General features: G+C 45.1%; 1 pseudogene; it reads right to left on the reverse strand.

The window, feature by feature from the left end:
- Nucleotides 1-1,629: 1,629 nt before the first annotated feature.
- Nucleotides 1,630-2,062, reverse strand: LOC100403306 (6-pyruvoyl tetrahydrobiopterin synthase pseudogene; annotated as a pseudogene).
- Nucleotides 2,063-19,306: the final 17,244 nt, after the last annotated feature.

The raw sequence follows: 19,306 nt of genomic DNA on the forward strand, positions 1-19,306 counted from the left end.
CACTACCACACCCAGCTAATTTTTGTGTTTTTAGCAGAGACGGGGTTTCACCAAGTTGGCCAGGCTGGTCTTGAACTCTTGACCTCAGGGGATCCACGAACCTCGTCTTCCCATAGTGCTGGAATTACAGGTGGGAGCCACCGCGCCGGGCCTCTTTTCTTATCTGGGACAGAATCTCATGCTGTCACCCCAGGCTGGTGCAGTGGTACAATCACTGCTTATTGCAGCCTCAGCCTCCAAGGCTCAAGTGATTCTCCCACCTGAGTCTCTTTAGATGGGATGCACCTGTAGTCTCAGCTAATTTTTAAATTTAAATTTTGTAGAGCTGAGGGTCTCCCTATGTTGCCCAGGCTGATCTCAAACTCTCGGGCTCAAGCAATTCTCCTGCCTCAGCCTCCCAAAGTGCTGGGATTACAGGCATGAACCACTGTGCCTAGCTGGTTCTGTGCATTTTTAAAACTTAAATTTATGTCTTAGAGCGTTCACCATGTCAGTACATGTACTTATCTTTTTAAAATACGACATAATATTCCATAATATAGACATTTTTATTTACCACTATTTCCCACTTGAGGGACATTTAAGTGGGTTTTCTTTGTTATTATTCTGTATTAATTATTTTATCATGACACTTATTACTGCCTAACTTTATCTGATGTAATTTTCTGTTTGTTGAATTGTTCATTTGTTTACTGTTCTGTTCTTTCCACTAGAACTTCAACTTCTTCCAAGCAAAACCTTTTTCTGTCCTGTTCCTGCTGTGCCTAAAATTGTGTCTGGCACATAGTAGGCACTCAATAAGTATTCACTGAATAAACGAATAAATGAAAGACCTCTGTAAAACCCTCTTTGGCTATACATGCTATCGTTTCTTCAGATTAGGTACTAGAAGTGAAAGGGCTGAGTCAAAGGTATAGGCATTTAAAATTTTGATAGATTCTGTCAAATTGACCTGCAGTCTGACCAACTTATAGTTCCACAAGTAACATACAAGACAATCCACCTCCTCATACTCTTGCCAACATATATTATTAACAAGTTTAACTTTTAATCGAATTTATGAGTTTTAAAAAAAATTGTATCTTACTGGACACAGTGGCTAACACCTATAATCCCAGCTACTCAGGAGGCTGAAACGGGAGGATTGCTTGAGCCCAGGAATCTGAGACCAGCCTGGACAACACACTGAAACCCCATCTCTAAAAAAAAAAAAGTAAAAAAAAATTAGCTGGGTGGGGTGGTACATACCTGTAGCCCCAGCTCCTCAGAATGCTGAGGCAGGAGAATGGCTTGAGTCCAGTAGTTTAAGGCTGCATTAGTTATGCTGGTGCCACTGCATTCCAGTCTGGGTGACACAGTGAGGTTCCATCTCTCTTTTTTTTGCGGAAAAATGAATTTATTTTTAATTTATAAATAAAGACTCTCTAAGTGATTTCAGGATATATTAAAAGTTTAGTTTTTAAAATAGATTTACATTTATAACAGGTCTTACAATGATTTCAATAAATAGGGACTCCAAAGCACAACGTGGAGGTACAACTATCACATGTTGACCTTTTAATGTTCCAAGGGGATCAAGATCTTTTTCAAACACAGAAAGAAATTGGGCTACAATGCTAACCTTAAGAGCTATTCTTCTTTATAAACTAAAATATTATTGTCAGTTTCATATACTTTTACTTTATAAAGAACTCCTAGCGGAAGAACTTCTGGAGTTTGTCTCAGATATAAACAGCTACATTTTCAGTGGTGCTCACCACATCTGCAAAGTATGGCACATCCATATCCAGATTCATGTGATCAAGGGGCTGCATAATTGCCTCCTCCATATGCTTTTTGAGATCAGTCAAATTCATAACCATTTCCGTGGCAGGGTCAATCTCTCCATGTATTGTCACCACGACTTTACAATTGTGCCCAGGGCCATTTGGATTGCTGCATTTCTCAGTTTCAAGTTTTCTTCATTACTTAGAAATTTACTGTGCAGCCGGTGGCTCGCGCTGAAGGAGAGGAGGCGGTACACCTGCGCCTTGGGACGACGGCCGCCACTCACCGCGCTCATCATCTTCCAGGCGCCGTCTGCGCCGCTCCGCCCGCACCTTCTCCGGCTGCGCAGTGCGGGCCGGCGCCGAGGTTCCGTCTCTTAAAAAAAAAAAAAAGTCTGGCTGGGTGCAGTGGCTCACGCCTGTAATCTCAGCACTTTGGGAGGCCGAGCAGGGAGATCACCTGAGGCCAGGATTTCGAGACTAAACTGGCCAACACTGTGAGATTCCTGTCTCTACTAAAAATGCAAAAATTAGCTGGGCGTGGTGTCGTGTGCCTGCAGTTCCAGCTACTTAGAAGGCTGAAGCAGGAGAATTGCTTGAACTCGGGAGGCAGAGGTTTCAGTGAGCTGACACTGTGCCACTGCACTCCAGCCTGGGTGACAGAACGAGATCCTGTCTCTCCACCCCCCAAAAAGTATCTTATTGTTGTTTTAATTTATATTTCTTTGTTTTCTACTGCAATTGATCTGTTTTCTTTCTTGGTCGGTTGGAAATCCTTTTCTGTTAATTACTTGTTCATGCATTTTGTCCTTTTTCCCCCTACTCCGTTACTTGTATTTTTTCTTACTACTTTGTGAGAGATTTTATTATTTTTTGGGAAAATTTTGTCAAATGTCTGGCCAATATTTCCCCCTAACCTGTTGCTTTTGACTTAATTTTGTTTATGGTATTTTTCTAGTCTGTATTATCTAAGTTATATTTTAATGAGTCAAATGTATTGGGTTTTGTTTCCAATTTAAATTTTGGTTAATATTTATTGACTCATATCTGGTGAATAGTGAGAAATGTAGTATACTCAATCATTGAGGATATCTTTTTTTTTTTTTTTTTTGAGACAGAGTTTCGCTCTTATTACCCAGGCTAGAGAGCAATGGCGTGATCTTGGCTCACCGCAACCTCCGCCTCCTGGGTTCAGGCGATTCTCCTGCCTCAGCCTCCTGAGTAGCTGGGATTACAGGCACGGGTCACCATGCTCAGCTGCTAATTTTTTTTTGTATTTCTGGTAGAGACGGGGTTTCACCATGTTGACCAGGATGGTCTCCATCTCTCGACCTCGTGATCCACCCGCCTCGGCTCCCAAAGTGCTGGGATTACAAGTGTGAGCCACCGCACCGGGCTGGGATATCTTTTCAAATGGATGTTCTTTAAATACCTTTTATACATTTATTTAACATAGCAGAAAGATACTATTTTTCCTTTAATTATAGTAGAATATGACTTTCTTCATATGCTAAATAAGGGATTTTTCCTATGTCACAAAATGTCACTAAATTTTTTTAACTTATTTGGCATTATTTTTCATTTCAGTCTCTCTATTGTTCACAGGTAGACTTTACAAAGGATGAAATTGATTTCTACTACTAAGTGGATCCATCTTCAAGGGAGGGCGTTCAGAACACAAGGAAAGATAGGAAAGATGGGGGCCCAAAGGGAGGGCAGACTCCCATTCTGGGCGGAGGGCCTGATTCTTACCACTTCTTCATTACCACCAATGCTCCTGAATCTCTCAATTATATTTAGTTGAGAGAATAAGGAGTTAAAACAGGCTAAGTCTTGGATTAGAAGTCTACAGCATTTTTATTTGCAGGGTTTTGGTTTCTTAGTCTAAATTGATTGATTGATTGATTGATTGACAGGGTCTCACTCCTGTTGCCTAGGCTGGATCCAGTGACACAATCACTGCTCTCTCCAGCCCCAGCTTCCCCAGCTCAGGTGATTCTCCCACCTCAACCTCCTGAGTAGCTGGGACTACACCATGCCCTGCTAATTTTATATGTTTTTGTAGAAACAGGGTTTCACCATGTTTCGCAGGCTTGTCCTGGGCTGAAGTGATCCACCTGCCTTGGCCTCTCAAAGTGCTGGGATGACAGGCGTGAGCCACTGTGCCTGGCTTTGTCTAAATTTGTAAACCCATAAACTGAATCTCTTATTTTTTTTTTCCATAATGCCATCCCAATCTAAATCATCCTAATCTAAGTTAGTGCTTGGTACTAAGTATTTGTCTACAACCCCTCCTCTTCCTATTCCTCCACTTCCTTCTCCTCTTTTATATTATTATTATTTCTGGAGAACGAGTAGCCCTTTTGAGAAAAGCCTGATGAACAAGGTCAGTGGTTCTCAGTTGGGGTATGCACATCAGAATCACTTGGGGAGCTTAAAAAAAAAAAACACACTCCTAGGCTCTACCCCAGATATGAGGAATCAGAATCATGTCGGGGAAAGGGTCAGGAATTCTGAAATGTTTAAAATCTTCTCAGGTCATCCTGATGTGCCGAGTTGAGAATACCCCAGGTATTTTAACACACAGCCTTATCTTTGAAGAATAGAAGCGACCCCATGGTGATAGAGTCAGCCAATGTGACTAATTCTACAGGACAAATGACCCAGTTTCTTCAACAAATAAATGTCATGAAATATATGGAGCAGAGAGGTGGAAACTGTTATAAGTCAAAAGACTTGAGATGTGTCAACAAAATGCAGTGTATAAACCTTATTTGGATCCCAATCTGAACAGACTGAAAATGGACATTTTTGAGACACTTAGGGAAAATGGAACACAAATTATTTGATATGAAGGAATTATTTTTGTTGGATATGATATTGGTACAGTGGTTGTGTTGAAAAACAAAGTCCTTATTTGTTAGAGAGAAATACTGATGAATTTATGGGTGAAATAATATATCTGAAATGCTTTTAAATATTCCAGAGGCTGGGTGTGAGAGCTCATGCCTATAATCCCTACACTTTGGGAGTCCGAAGGGGGCGGATCACCTGAGGTCAGGAGTTTGAGCACAGCCTCGATAACAGGGTGAAATGCCTTCTCTACTAAAAATACAAAAATTATCCAGGGGTGGTGGGGCTCACCTGCAGTCCCAGCTACTGGGGAGACTGATGCAGAAGCACTTGAACCCGGGATGCAGAGTTTTCAGTGAGCCAAGATCACAGCACTGCACTCGAGCTTGGGTGACACAGAGAGGCTCCTTCTAAAATATATATATATAAATAATCTTCTGAAAAAAAACCATATGGGAGGAAATGATGAAGCAGGAACAACAGTGTTGGTAACTGTGAAAACTGGGATGACAGGTACAGGAGATTCTTTGTACTGGTTACTTTTGTCTATGTTTGAACATTTCAGTAACAAAAACATTTTAAAACAATGACATCATCCATAGGGATATGAAGACCTGAACTCTTTCCAAGTCTGGTTTTCCTGATCCAGACTCTCCTGGGCCTTGTCAGCACTTCCTTTTTGAAGGTTCTTAGTTCCTTTGGGGCGTACCTGATTAAATCAAGAAACTTTATACAAACTTTTCCTCCTTGCCTGCTTCTTGCTCCTGGGAGTGCAGTGCAAAACCAGATCCAGAGAGGCAGTTTACAGCTGATGCTTCACATCCTGTGTATTATAGTGACATTGGGTGTCAGTACCAGAGCAGGGTGACTTACCCAGCTGCAAACCTAGCCCAGACCTCTCCACTCCACCTACTCCATCGGTGGTGCGGCACGTGAGTGCTGGGTTGGAGCGCAGGAGTGTGAATTCCAAGAGCAGCTGTGCAGCTGAGTCTTGTATAAATACCTTGTAGGGGAGAGGGGAGTGTGATGTCATCAAAGCAAGCAGGTGAAACAAAAAGACAAGGTGTTCTCTTACTGAAATACATCAGGGAGGTGGGGTGTAGTGGCTCACACCTGTAACCCCAGCACCTTGGGAGGCCAAGGTGGGCAGATCACTTGAGCCTAGGAGTTTGAGACTAACCTGAGCAACATGGCAATACCCATCCCTACAATATAATACAAAAATTAGCCTGGTGTGGTTGCTCACGCCTGTAGTCCCAGCTACTCAGGAGTTTGAGGTGGGAGGATAGCTTGAGTCCAGGAGGTCGAGGCTGCAGTGAGCCGTGTTGGAGCCACTACCCTCCAGCTTGGATGACTGAGCAAGACCTTGTCTCAAAAAAATAAAAAAGAAGAGAAAAGAAATTATCAGCAAGAAGAGCAAGAATCATTCCAGTCTGGTTTTAGTGAGAAAGGAGCCCCAAAGTGGCTAGGAATTGGTTTCTCTATATTTTGTCTCAAAAAGTTACTGCTTTCCAAACTTGGCTTTCTTGAATTTTAAATTAAGGGTTGTATATATGTGTTTATATTTAATAAAGAGAATGAGCGGAAAGAGATAATATATAATTTTATGCTATATAACTATAATTTTATATTTTTCTGAGTTATTTTATTTTTTTATTTTTTTTTGAGACGGAGTCTCACACGTCACCTGGGCTGGAGTACAGTTTCGAGACCTCGGCTCACTGCAACCTCTGCCTCTCAGGTTCAAGAGATTCTCCTGCCTCAGCCTCCCAAGTAGCTGGGATTACAGGTGCTCACCACCGTGCCCAGCTAATTAAAAAAAAATTTTTTTTAGTAGAGACAGGGTTTCACTATGTGGACCAGGATGGTCTCAAACTGTTGACCTTGTGATCCGCCCACCTCGGTCTCCCAAAGTGCTGGGATTACAGGCATGAGCCACTGCACCCGGCCACAGTTATTTTATATTCTGTATTTATACTTTACATTCTATCTTATAGAAAAATAATTCTATAGTAATGCATGCTCTAACTGCAGTCAGACTCTTCTGGCACGGTGACAAAAGTCCCGCTGGTGGCAGCTTTCCCTAAATCCAGGCCAGATACCTCAGCAGACATCAGCAGCCTCTTGAACTCTAATCTCTTGAGTCCAAGTTCCATGAAGTGCTGTCAACAGAGAACATGCAGAGATGAAACTGTCTCTCTGGGCTCTCTCACCTGGCCTCTTGGCTTTTCCTGGACTTAACTCTTGCTCCCACACCCCAGCTTTCTGATTCATGGTTCTTCTACCTTCACTCCCCTAAAGACACTAGCCTCATTTTCACCCCTCTTCTAAGCTCACATTCCTCTTCCTTCTGATTCTGTTCAAAAAAATGTAGAAAGTGGAGTGACGAGATCGGCAGAGACTTTAACCCACAGGCTGCTTGCTTTCTGCGTTGGAGACACCCCACTGCTCACTCAGCCATCTTCCTTTTCTATTTTTCCTTCTTACTGAGCAGAGAGTGGCTGCTGGCCTCCCTCCATTGGCTGAAGTCACCTAATCTTTGGGCCAACAGCAATTTTGTGCTCTTATTAAATGAAGGAACATGCATGGAAACCCACTCCTGGGTGGCCCACAACGGGGACAAGGGAAACACCACACTGCTTGTGCCAGATCAACGAGTGTGCCGAGGGCATTTCTCGGCACCACCTTCAGTGCCCTCTTGGAGTTGTCTTGCCAGGTTTAAACTTGACCTCCCAGGAAAAGACAAATGGCAGTGAGTCCCTTCACGGTTGAGTGGTGTGGAAGGCAATGGCGTTGCTTTTGCTTTTGCACGCAGGTTCTGGGATTGCATTCCAGCTTCCCCACATAGTGGTGGTGGGACCTTGGCCAAGGGATTTAGCCTCTCTGAGCCTCAGTTCTTTTATCTTTAAAGTGGGCGGAGTAATAGAACCAAAGGAAATAACATGTCTTCCTTGCCAAGCATGGTTCAGTGCATAGCAATTTTTCAGTAGTGTAACTATTATATAAACGATTTTATTTGATTTTCATTAAACTTCTCTACCAAGAGAAACTGGGTTTTAAGGAATCATAGGTCAGGCGCAGTGGCTCATGCCTATAATACAAAATTAGCTGGGCATGGTGATGGTCACCTGTAATGTCAGGCTGGGGTGGGAGAATCGCTTGAGCCCAGGAGGCAGACGTTGCAGTGAGCCGAGGTTGTGACACTGTACTCCAGCCTGGGCCATACAATGAGACTTTGTCTCAAAAAAAAAAAAAAAAAAAAAATCAGAAGCATGAGTAGCAGGGCCCTTGGTCATACAGAGCCAGGCAGGAGTTAGGATTTCCACTCCCAGGCCAAGGCTCATCCTGATCCTCCAACAGGAGACCCCTTCAGCACTCTGGCCAGTGGATTTACTTAGGAGACCTGAGGATGCCCCAGTTTGGGGAATCAGGAGCTGGTGATTTCAGGTCAAACAACACAGAAAGAGTCAGTCTGGTCTGCACACATCAGATGTGTATTATATCTTTGCCTGAGACCACGACATAAGAATTTCTGGGCTGGAGTCAGACACTAGTCTTACAGAAAAGCTCCCTTGCGTTTCTCCTGTGTAGTGGGATTGAGTCCCCTGTGCTAGAGGGGCAGAGAGTGCAATGCGGGGAGAACCACTCCCATTATGTGGAGTGAATGAGAAGACAGGGTCACCAAAGCCATATGTTGCCCAGAGTGTGTTCTCTGAGGATGGTTTCAGGACACCACGGGAGAGGCTGGTGGCCTTCCTTGCCTGGGACACTGGAGGTGCAGCTGCTCCTATGAGCATCCCTAAACTTGCCCCCACCCCTCGAGAGCTCCTCTGAACCCTGTCCAATTGGTTTATATTTTAGGCTTGCACCACCACCCTGGTGGGCCAACAGTGTCACCTCTGATGGATAAGTTTGGCGCTCAGAAGACGGTCTGGGCTGGAGGTGTAAACCTGGGAAATCCTGACTGCCTCAGGCTAGAAATAGAAAGTGAAGTCTGGCAGTGGATGGGAGATGGTGCGGGGGCTCAGAGGATAGTTTCTGGGGATCACCAATATTTATCTGAGTCTCTTAGCATCTCAGGGGTTGGCTTCCTGTGTTGCCATTTTTGATACCTTTAGGTCAGGTCCAACTGCACCCTGGGAAGGCTGGAGAGAGCATCTCTTGCTTGGTCGGGGAAGCAGGGAGGGGTGAGACTCTAACCATTGGCAAGGAAAGGTTCTGGGCGCTGGGGGATGTTGTCTGTGGTGACTCCACACTTTTTTTTTTTTTTTTTTTTTGAGACAGAGTCTTGCTCTGTTACCAGTCTGGAGTGCAGTGGTGTAATCTCAGCTCACTGCAACCTCCACCTCTGGGGTTTGAGCGATTCTCCTGCCTCAGCCTCCCAAGTAGCTGGGACTACAGGCGTGCACCACCATGTCTGGCTGATTTTTGTATTTTAGTAGAGACGGGGTTTTACCATGTTGACCAGGATGGTCTGGATCTCTTGACCTTGATCCGCCCACCTCAGCCTCCCAAAGTGCTGGGATTATAGGCATGAGCCACCACACCCAGTCAGACTCCACACTTTTTTCAGTCTTGCTCAGCTTCAGGGGCTAGTCTGCACTTGGGCAGCTCACCTGGGAAGGGTGCAGGAAAGAGCGGGGGTGTGGGCAAAGGGAGAAAGGAGAAGAGTCAGCGGGGGAGGACCCTTTGGGAGTGTCGAGGTGGGGAAAGACTCCAGGGGCCTGTCAGGGAGGAAGGGGAAGGTGGGGGAGGAGCGGAAGGCCTGCGGATCAAGGCAGGGAAAGGAGGGCCTGCCTATCTCCACCCCCACATTCCTTCCGGGATTTTTTTCCCGTTCCCTTGGTTATAGAAGAATAGCAATTAGCAAATTCAGTAAAAAGGGTCAGAAATGGAGATTGTGAATTGGGGGCCAAGATGTATTAGTGAAGGAATGCAACCAGAACTATATATAACCCCTGTCTTGGCCCACCCACCTGTCCAGCAGAGTGAGCGATGGTCTGTTTGTTCTGGGCTGGTATGTAGCTCATTTCACTCTAGGAGCCCACCATCTGGACCTGGGCCTCGCTGCCAGTAGCTCTCAATGACCATATATGGCAAAATGATATATGTGATAAAAAGAATCCAAATTCCCCAATTGCGTCAGCCCCTGGAGCATGCAGCCTGTTTGGCTCAAGCCCCTTCCAGCCCCTCTCCCAGCCTTCTGCCCCCCACCTTTGCTCCGGAAACCAAAGGGGCTCAGAGATTGACTGAAGGAGAGGAATGCCAGGGGGTGGGGCTGCCATCCCTTCACCCGTGCTGATCGGGCCAGCACTGACCTGAACGTTTGTTTGAGGTGGGGAGGATCATTAGTAAGGATCTTGCCCCTGGCTTTAAACCAGGAAGATTAGAAACTGAGCGATAACTCACATTCTTTCCAGAAAGCAGCCTGGTGTGGCGCCAGTATGTATGTGGGTAGGAGGTGGGGGGCACAGTCCCACCGGGGTTCTGTCCACCCCAATCCCAAAGATCAAATGGCCCCAATATCCCTTAAATTCCCTTGAACCTTAACTTGCCAGGAAAACGTTCAGTCCACATAGCTTATCTGGGGGAACAAAATAGAATAATATTTACACACACACACACACACACACACACACACACACACACACTTTATTGCCCCAAAATTTCTTTTTTCCTTTTGCTCTGCCCTGTCTCCAGCATCCAAACCCAACGCACGGCTGTGTGTGCCACCCTGCAGTGAGCTCCCACGTCGGACCAGACGGTATAGACCAGATCTTGGCTCTCACGCAGCTGTCCTGGATGAGGCAGTGGACCACTGCCTTACAGGGCATCCAGCCAGACACAAGGGCTCAAGGAAGCTTCTGGGAGGAGGCAACACTGGAGCTGAATCTTAAAGGACAAATAGTAGTTAGCCTAATGATGGATGGGTATTAGAACCTGAAACCCTGCAAACCCCTGGCTGAGGAGAGAAAGCGGGGGAGAGAGACCAGACGGGGCTAAGGAGTGCCTCCAGGTGTGGAGAGACATGAGGCTGGGAAGTAAACAGGGGCCAGAGCATGGATCCCTTTTCCAGGAGATGTTAAAGGGCCTGGGTCTCTGTCACCATCCCCCACCCCCAGCCTCCAATGTCACAGCTCAGCCCACTATCCCAGGGCATAGGTCAGGTCACACACACACACACACACACACACACACACACGCGCACGCATGGAGATGTATGCTCAATGCCACATCACATAAGCAAGGACATTTAGCAAAAGGGAAAGAAAGAAGAAAAATTATGTTCAAATGTGAACCAGGGAGAGAAGGCAAGCTTTGGGGAAGGCAGTCGGCCAGGAAGGGGAGAGGGGGAGTGGGAGTGGGAGTGGGAAGTGCATGGGCGGGGGAGCCAGGAGGCTGTTGATGGAAGGGGAGCTGGAGAATGCTCTGCACTCCCTGCATGGGGAAGAAACAGACAGCAGTGGAGACAGCTGGTCAGCAGAGGTGGTGGGAGTGGGGGGCAAAGCACAGTCTAGAGCCCAGCCTCCCCTATCCAAGGCTCAGCCTGGACATGTGTCCCCTCACGCCTCGCTTGCTAGGCCAGGAACTGTGGCTCCTCCTTTAGCTGACCACAGTGGCTGGGCCCTGGCTCAGGAGGTCCTTGAGAAAGCCCTCCAGTGTGGTCTAGGAGGGAGAGAGGGCCTGGGGGTCTGTCTGATGCTCCTCTTTAGTGTGGATACATTGACCAGATGTGTTCCCTGACATCCTGGAGGGCTTGAAAGCCTGTTCTGAAGGGTGAGTGTCATTCACGGAACATGCCTCAGAGACCTGTGTTCCCTGAGCATTCAGAGGAGAGGATCAGATTTTAGAACTCACCTGAGGCTTTGCTTCCACCAGGAAACCCTCCTTGGCTCCTCAGGGCTAGGCCAGGGACGTGTCTGTGTATTCACTTGGAAATCCCAGTGCACTGTAGGGGGACACGCTCAGGGCAAGGATCCACCGTTGGCCTTGGAAGCCACATGTAGTCACTTCCATTGTATTCTGCTCAGAGCTACTGCGATGCCATCAGGGAAGAGACTATGCAAGGATACCAATTCCAGGAGGGGAGGGTCTTTGGGACCATCTTGGAGGTTGGCAGCTGCAGTCACTAAATTTTGGGGCCATAATTAAATCATGCAGCCATAGATGACGAATACAGGGGTAGAAGCTGTCCTTGTTGAGGTGCTTGGCCCAGGGTGGCAAGCAGGTGAGGTTGGGCAGGACTTGACTCTGGGTCTCTATCTTAGGCAGGATTCTTTTCACTACAAGAGATTACAACATTTAATTAGTTAATTAATTAATTTAGAAAGAGTTTCACTCTTGTCGCCCAGACTGGAGTGCAGTGGTGAGATCTCACCTCACTGCAACTTCTGCCTCCCAGGTTCAAGTGATTCTCCTGCCTCAGCTTCCCGAATAGCTGGGATAACAGGCACCTGCCATCACACCCAGGTAATTTTTGTAGTTTTAGCAGAGACGGGGTTTCACCATGTTGGCCAGGCTGGTGTCGAACTCTTGACCTAGGTGATCCACCCACCTCGGTTTCCCAAAGTGTTGGGATTACAGGCATGAGCCACCATGCCTGGCCAAAAAATTAATTATAAACTGAAGTATAGAAAGAAATGTATTGGCTTACATGACAGAAAGGCCCGGAAACAGTGCTGGTTTTGAGCAGCTGAAACGAAGATGTTAGGAGAAAGTATGTGACTTACAGTCAAATGGGACACGTGGACCAGATAGGAGCGTTTGGAGGAGAGGTCAGCAGCAGTGAGAGTGATGGGCAGTGCGATTCACTGCGCTCTTCTCTGCACTTTTTTTTTTTTTGAGACAGAGTTTCACTCTTGTTGCCCAGGCTGGAATGCAATGCCGCAGACTTGGCTCACCACAACCTCCACCTCCTGGGTTCAAGGGATTCCCCTGCCTCAGCCTCCCGAGTAGCTGGGATTACAGGCATGTGCCACCATGCCCGGCTAATTTTGTATTTTCAGTAGGGACGGGGTTTCTCCATGTTGGTCAGGCTGGTCTCAAACTCCTGGCCTCAGGTGATCCACCCGCCTTGGCCTCCCAAAATCCTGGGATTACAGGCGTGAGCCACTGTGCCCAGCCTGTTCTCTCCACTTTTGTGTATGTGCTCAAATTTCTACAACAAAAAAGTGAAGAACAGCAGCAGCAAACACAGAGTGGAGATGTTTCTCTCTGTGTGTGTGTGTGTGTGTGTGTGTGTGTGTGTGGCGGGGCAGGGGTGTGTGTCAATCTCTTGGTTTCTTTCTCTTCCTTTGCACACATAGAGGATTAACCACAGGCACATGCCCATCTCAGTACCTTCACAGCACAGAGCAATTCTCTGCATCCATTTGCCCCAGAAACACATGGGGACACCTCCCCACAAAGCCCCCAAGACCTTCCAGATGAGGAGCTCTGTCCAAGAGCCCCCTTCTTGTCATGGGAAGTCCACTATCTTCTGACCCCATATCTGTTGCTTCTATTTGTTGCTCTCCAATAAATCAATCCAAATGGAGGGCACCTGTGTTGCCAAAGGGATTTGACCACTCAGCTTTGATGGATGCAAGAACAGATTCTGAGGGTAGGAACGGACATTGGTCTTGCCAACTGCCCTCTCTGCAGCTGTCAGGACTGGGCTTGGCATGTAGTAGGTAGTCTATAAATATTTGTTGAATGAGTAAATATCATCAGAAAAAAAAAGATTGTTGTAAGGATACACAGAAGAGCCAGAGCCAGAACCAGAACTGGAAGTCAGACTGGAAGTGGCCCCAGGGACCAGTGGGTCTCTGCCTGTCTCTCAGGGGCTGTGTCTTTTCTCACTACACACCTGCTGAGATGTGGCACCTGCCATGGCCTCCCAATACCACCTCGTGGCATTCTTCACTGTCAACTTTCAGCCCCCTCCTTCCGGCAGCCTCATCCTATGAGTGACTTGACTCTCTTATGTATTTAACCGCTTCCTCCAAAACAGACCCTTTCCATCAATATTTAGACATTTTCAGGTCTTTCCCACTGAAAGAACCAACCAATCAACCAAGCCTCTCTAACGAAAGACCTTCTCCAGTTACTGCCTTTCTTCCCTTCACAACCAACTTCGGAAAAGGTTTTTCCACATTCCCCATTTTCACCTCTTCCCTCACCGTTGTTGCTCATTCCGTTCTGGCTTCCCCCTCCATCTATCGCTCCATTGATGTAAGTCTTGCTGCGGTGCCAGCGACATCCTAATTGTTCCAGTTTTCACCTTGCATGGCCCACAATCACACTAGACACAGATGGCTGAATTTCTCATTGAACTCACCAGGTGTTTTGCCTCTTTCTCTCTGTTGACTCGTTTCAGCCTCCACCAGCTCAGGCCCACTACCTCAAGGTGGGATTTCTCAAGGACCAGCCCAGGGCCCCCTTGCTGTTCACCCTTTCCTTCTCAGTGGGCAGTTGTCTGTGTTCCTTTCTTTCTTCTTCTTCTTTTTTTTTTTTTTTTCTGAGACGGGATATCACTCTGTCTCAGGCTGGAGCGCAGTGGCACAATCTCAGTTCACTGCAGCCTCTGCCTCCCAGGCTCAAGCGATCTTCCCACCTCAGCCTCCTGAGTAGCTGGGACAAGTGCATGCCACTACACCTGGCTACATTTTGTATTTTTTTTATTGCATTTTAGGTTTTGGGGTACATGTGAAGAACATGCAAAATAGTTGCATAAGTACACATGTGGCAGTGTGAGTTGCTGCCTTCCTCCCCTTCACCTATATCTGGCATTTCTCCCCATGCTATCTCTCCCCAACTCCCTACCCCATGCTGTCCCTCCCCTATTCCCCCCAGTAGACCCCAGTATGTAGTGCTCCCCTCCCTGTGTCCATGTGTTCTCGTTGTTCATCACCCACCTATGAGTGAGAACATGCGGTATTTCATTTTCTGTTCTTGTGTCAGTTTGCTGAGAATGATGTTCTCCAGTTTCATCCATGTCCCTACAAAGGACACGAACTCATCGTTTTTGATTGTTGCATAATATTCCATGGTGTATATGTGCCACATTTTCCCAGTCCAGTCTATCATTGATGGGCATTTGGGTTGGTTCCAGGTCTTTGCTATTGTAAACAGTGCTGCAATGAACATTCGTGTGCATGTGTCCTTATAGTAGAACGATTTATAGTCCTTTGGATATATACCCAGTAATGGGATTGCTGGGTCAAATGGAATTTCTATTTCTAGGTCCTTGAGGAATCGCCACACTGTCTTCCACAATGGTTGAACTAATTTACACTCCCACCAGCAGTGTAAAAGTGTTCCTATTTCTCCACATCCTCTCCAGCATCTGCTGTCTCCAGATTTTTTAATGATCACCATTCTGATTGGCGTGAGATGGTATCTCAATGTAGTTTTGATTTGCATTTCTCTAATGACCAGTGATGATGAGCATTTTTTCATATGTTTGTTGGCCTCTTGTATGTCTTCTTTTGTAAAGTGTCTGTTCATATCCTTTGCCCACTTTTGAATGGGCTTGTTTGTTTTTTTCTTGTAAATCTGTTTTAGTTCTTTGTAAATTCTGGATATCAGCCCTTTGTCAGATGGGTAAACTGCAAAAATTTTTTCCCATTCTGTTGGTTGCCGATCCACTCTAGTGACTGTTTCTTTTGCCATGCAGAAGCTGTGGAGTTTGATTAGGTCCCATTTGTCTATTTTGGCTTTTGTTGCCAATGCTTTTGGTGTTTTGGTCATGAAGTCCCTGCCTACTCCTATGTCCTGAATGGTTTTGCCTAGATTTTCTTCTAGGGTTTTTATGGTGTTGGGTCTTATGTTTAAGTCTTTAATCCATCTGGAGTTAATTTTAGTGTAAGGTGTCAGGAAGGGGTCTAGTTTCTGCTTTCTGTACATGGCTAGCCAGTTTTTCCAACACCATTTATTAAACAGGGAATCCGTTCCCCATTGCTTGTTTTTGTCAGGTTTATCAAAGATTTTATGGTTATAGATATGTTGTGCTGCCTCCGATGCCTCTGTTCTGTTCCATTGGTCTATATCTCTGTTTTGGTACCAGTACCATGCTGTTTTGATTACTATAGCCTTGTAGTATAGTTTGAAGTCTGGTAGTGTGATGCCTCCCACTGTGTTCTTTTTACTTAGAATTGACTTGGCTATGCAGGCTCTCTTTTGGTTCCATATGAAGTTTAAGGTGTTTTTTTCCATTTCTGTGAAGAAGGTCATACATTTTGTATTTTTGTAGAGATAGGGTTTCATCACGTTGCCTGGGCTGTGTGTTAGAGATTTAGGCTCTTCTGTTACTAAATATACATCTATGACTCTTGTGATAATACCTCTTCCTTCTCCTTTCCTTCCAAGAACATGTTAGAATTTCCCCACCTCCCTGGTACATGGTTATGAAGATGAGAGTAAGTGACACATGTCACTTCAGGACAGAAGCTTTCAGAGTCAGCATGCAATTCATGATGTCCCTGTCTCTGCCTTCATCGTAATGGAAGCCCTGCTGAGATAGAAGTTTCCTCAGCCTGGTTCCTAAGTGTCTGTGATGAGCAAAGCCATCCTTAGGATCTTCTTTGGACATGTAGCAGAGCGGGAAATAGATCTTTCCTGAAATTAAGCTACTAAGGTTTGGAATTATTTATTTATTTATGTATCTATTTATTTACCTGCAATATCATTTTTAGGTTTTGGGATCTGGTTATTGCTAGCCTCATCAAACAAACTGGGAAGTGTTCCCTCCCGTTCTATTTTCTAAAACAATTCACTTAAATTGGTGTTACTTCTTTCTCAAATGTTTGATGGAATTCACCAGGGAGACTATCCGGTCTAGGAGTCTCCTTCCCTCCCTCCCTCCCTCCCTCCCTCCCTCCTTCCCTTCCTCCTTCCTTTTCTTCCTTTTTCCCTTCTTCTCTCCTTCCTTCCTCCCTTCCTTCCTTTCCCTCCCTTCCTTCCCTCCTTCCTTTCTTTTCTCTTTCTTCCTCTGTCCCTCCCTTCCTTCCTTCCTTCCTTCCTTCTTCCTCCAATCCTTCTTCCTCCTTCCTCCCTCCCTCCCTCCTTCCTTTCTTTCCTCTCTCTCTCCTTCCTTCCTTCATTTCTTTTCTTTTTAAATAGCTCTACTGAGATAGCATTGACATTTAAAAATTGTACATATTTAAGTTGTACAACTTGATTTTTTAACTCTAAATAATGGTTTTATTTATTTAATAATTATTTATTTACATTGTTATTATTATTTTTATTATACTTTAGCTCTGGGGTACATGCGCAGAATGTGCAGGTTTGCTACATAGGTATACATGTGCCATGGTGGTTTGCTGCACTCATCAACCTGTCATCTACATTAGGGATTTCTCCTAATGCTGTCCCTCCCCTTGCCTTCCACTCTCAACTTGATGTTTTGATGTACATTGTGAAATGATCACCACAATATAGCTAATTAAATATCTACCTCTTCTACCATTTGTGTGTGTGTTGAGGAGATTTAAGATCTATCATATTTGGGCCTGAAGTTTTCCTTGTGGGAAAGGTTCTGATAATGAATTTGATTTCTTTAATAGATAAAAGCATTTAGATTTTGAATTTCATTTTGTAATTGTAATGTTGTAATTGTAATTTATCAAGCCATTTTGTCCATTTCATCTCAGTTGTCAAATTTATTGCCTAAAAGTTGTTCATAATCTTTCCTTATTACCTTTTAATATCTGTGGGCTCTGTGGTAATATCGATGCAGGAGTTTTTTCCGCTCTTTTGCTGGACTCGCAGCAGGGGCGCCCCGTCTACTTGGCTCACTGCACTCAGCCCCTGAGGGAGACAGCCTGTGAGTAAGTAAGTGCAGGATCTGGGTCACCACAGGAGCAAGCTCTGTGGGGGGCCTGTGGCCAGATCAGGTGTGTTGCCTTGAGGGGAACACAGCAGTGCCCAGGTGAGTGTGCCCATGACCCCAAAGCCCCGGAGGGGGTGTTATAGTGGTCTTTTAGTTATACCATCCATGGTCTGACAGACAGCCATGTGTTAGTGGTTTAGTGGCCCCTTACCTCGTCATATGGGGCAGCTGCCCTCTGCTGGTGAGGGCAAAGGATCATTGTGACAGCCTTTTCTGGGTACCTGCACTTGGTGGGTTCTGATTTTTTGTCTAGTATCCAAGAAGAAAATCTTTAATCATCCACGTGACCTCATTCTTCCTGGATGCTGGACAAAGGCTTGGGACCCAATGAGTGGGTGAAGACAGATCATTTTGTCGTGTGATGAAAATAGCTCTCAGTGGAGAGAGGAGCTGGAGAGGGGATGGGAAGGGAAGGTTGTCTTTCCCAAAGTCAGTTGTCTCTTCCTCAAAGTCATGTCATCTCCCCATCTACTGACTGAGTCTGTATAGGCACAGGATGGGGAGTGGGTGCTGATTGGTTTGTGAGTGTGCAAAAAAGGTTAAAGTGAAGATACCACTCAAAGGTGGGCATGACAGTGTAGAAAACCAATTAGGAAAGGGTAGGTATGTATAAAATAGGTGAAGGGTGGGGATCAATCCGAGGAAAGTACATCAAACAGAAGGACAAATTCTCAATCCAGTCAAGGATTTAACTTGGAGTTTGGCTTTCAGGCTTTAAACTGTCTTTGGCTTGGAGGTGGGGTTTTACCAGGGACCTGCTCCTGTCCACCTAGGCATTTGGCTACCTCCTGTCACTATCAATATTTCTTCTTTCCTTCCTTAAATTCAGAATTTGCATTCTCTCTCCTTGATCAACCTAGACAGCTAGGAGTTTATCAATCTTGTGGATATTTTCAATGAACCAACTTTTGGCTTTGTTAATTTTCTCTGCTTATATGCTTTCTGCATCACAAATATTGGCTGTTCTTCTTATTTTTCTTTCTTCTACTTAAAGTTTACTTTACTCTTTTCTTCCTAGCTTTTTGAAGCAAAACCTTAGATCATTGATTTTACATCTTTCTTCTTTCCTAGTAAAGCTAAATATTTTCCTTTAAGCAATCCTTTAGTTGTAAATCACAAATTTTGATAGGTTATATTTTATTTATTGTCCGGTGCAAAATAATTTTTAATGAATAATTTTCCTTGTGATTTATTCTTCTGCCCATGGGTTATTTGGAAGTGTGCATTTAATTTTCAAATATTTGGTTGTGCCAGATATCTTACTGTAAGTTACTTCTAATTTCAATGAATGAAGGTTTTTTTGAAGATTTCAATAGTTTGAAATGTACGGAGACTTGTTTTATGGCCCAAATGAGGTCTCTCTTGGAGAACATCCAGTGTGTACTTGCAGTGTTCTACAAATGTCTAGGTCAAGTGGTTGATAGCATTGTTCAGATCTTCTGTCTTCTTCTCTCTTAACAGTTGTATATATTAGCCTACCCTGACTGTTACAGTCCCAAAATCTGTATCGTTGGCCTGGAGTCTCTGAGCTCTGTGTACAATACATCTTTACTTGTATATTTCAAAGACACATCAGAATTAAGTACAATGAACTCATAGTCTTTTCCCAGAAAACTGGAGCTTTCCCAAGATTCTTCATCTCAGTGGATGGAGCCTCTGCCATCCATCTAGTTCCCCAGCCAGGAACCTAAGAGTCATCCGTCAGACCTTTTTTTTCTTTTCTTTTCTTTTTTTTTTTTTTTGAGACAGAGTCTCACTCTGTCATCCAGGCTGGAGTGTAGTGGCATGACCTTGGCTCACCACAACCTCTGCC

Source organism: Callithrix jacchus, chromosome 5, assembly GCF_049354715.1.
Source record: "Callithrix jacchus isolate 240 chromosome 5, calJac240_pri, whole genome shotgun sequence".
In the NCBI taxonomy this organism is placed as follows: domain Eukaryota; kingdom Metazoa; phylum Chordata; class Mammalia; order Primates; family Cebidae; genus Callithrix; species Callithrix jacchus.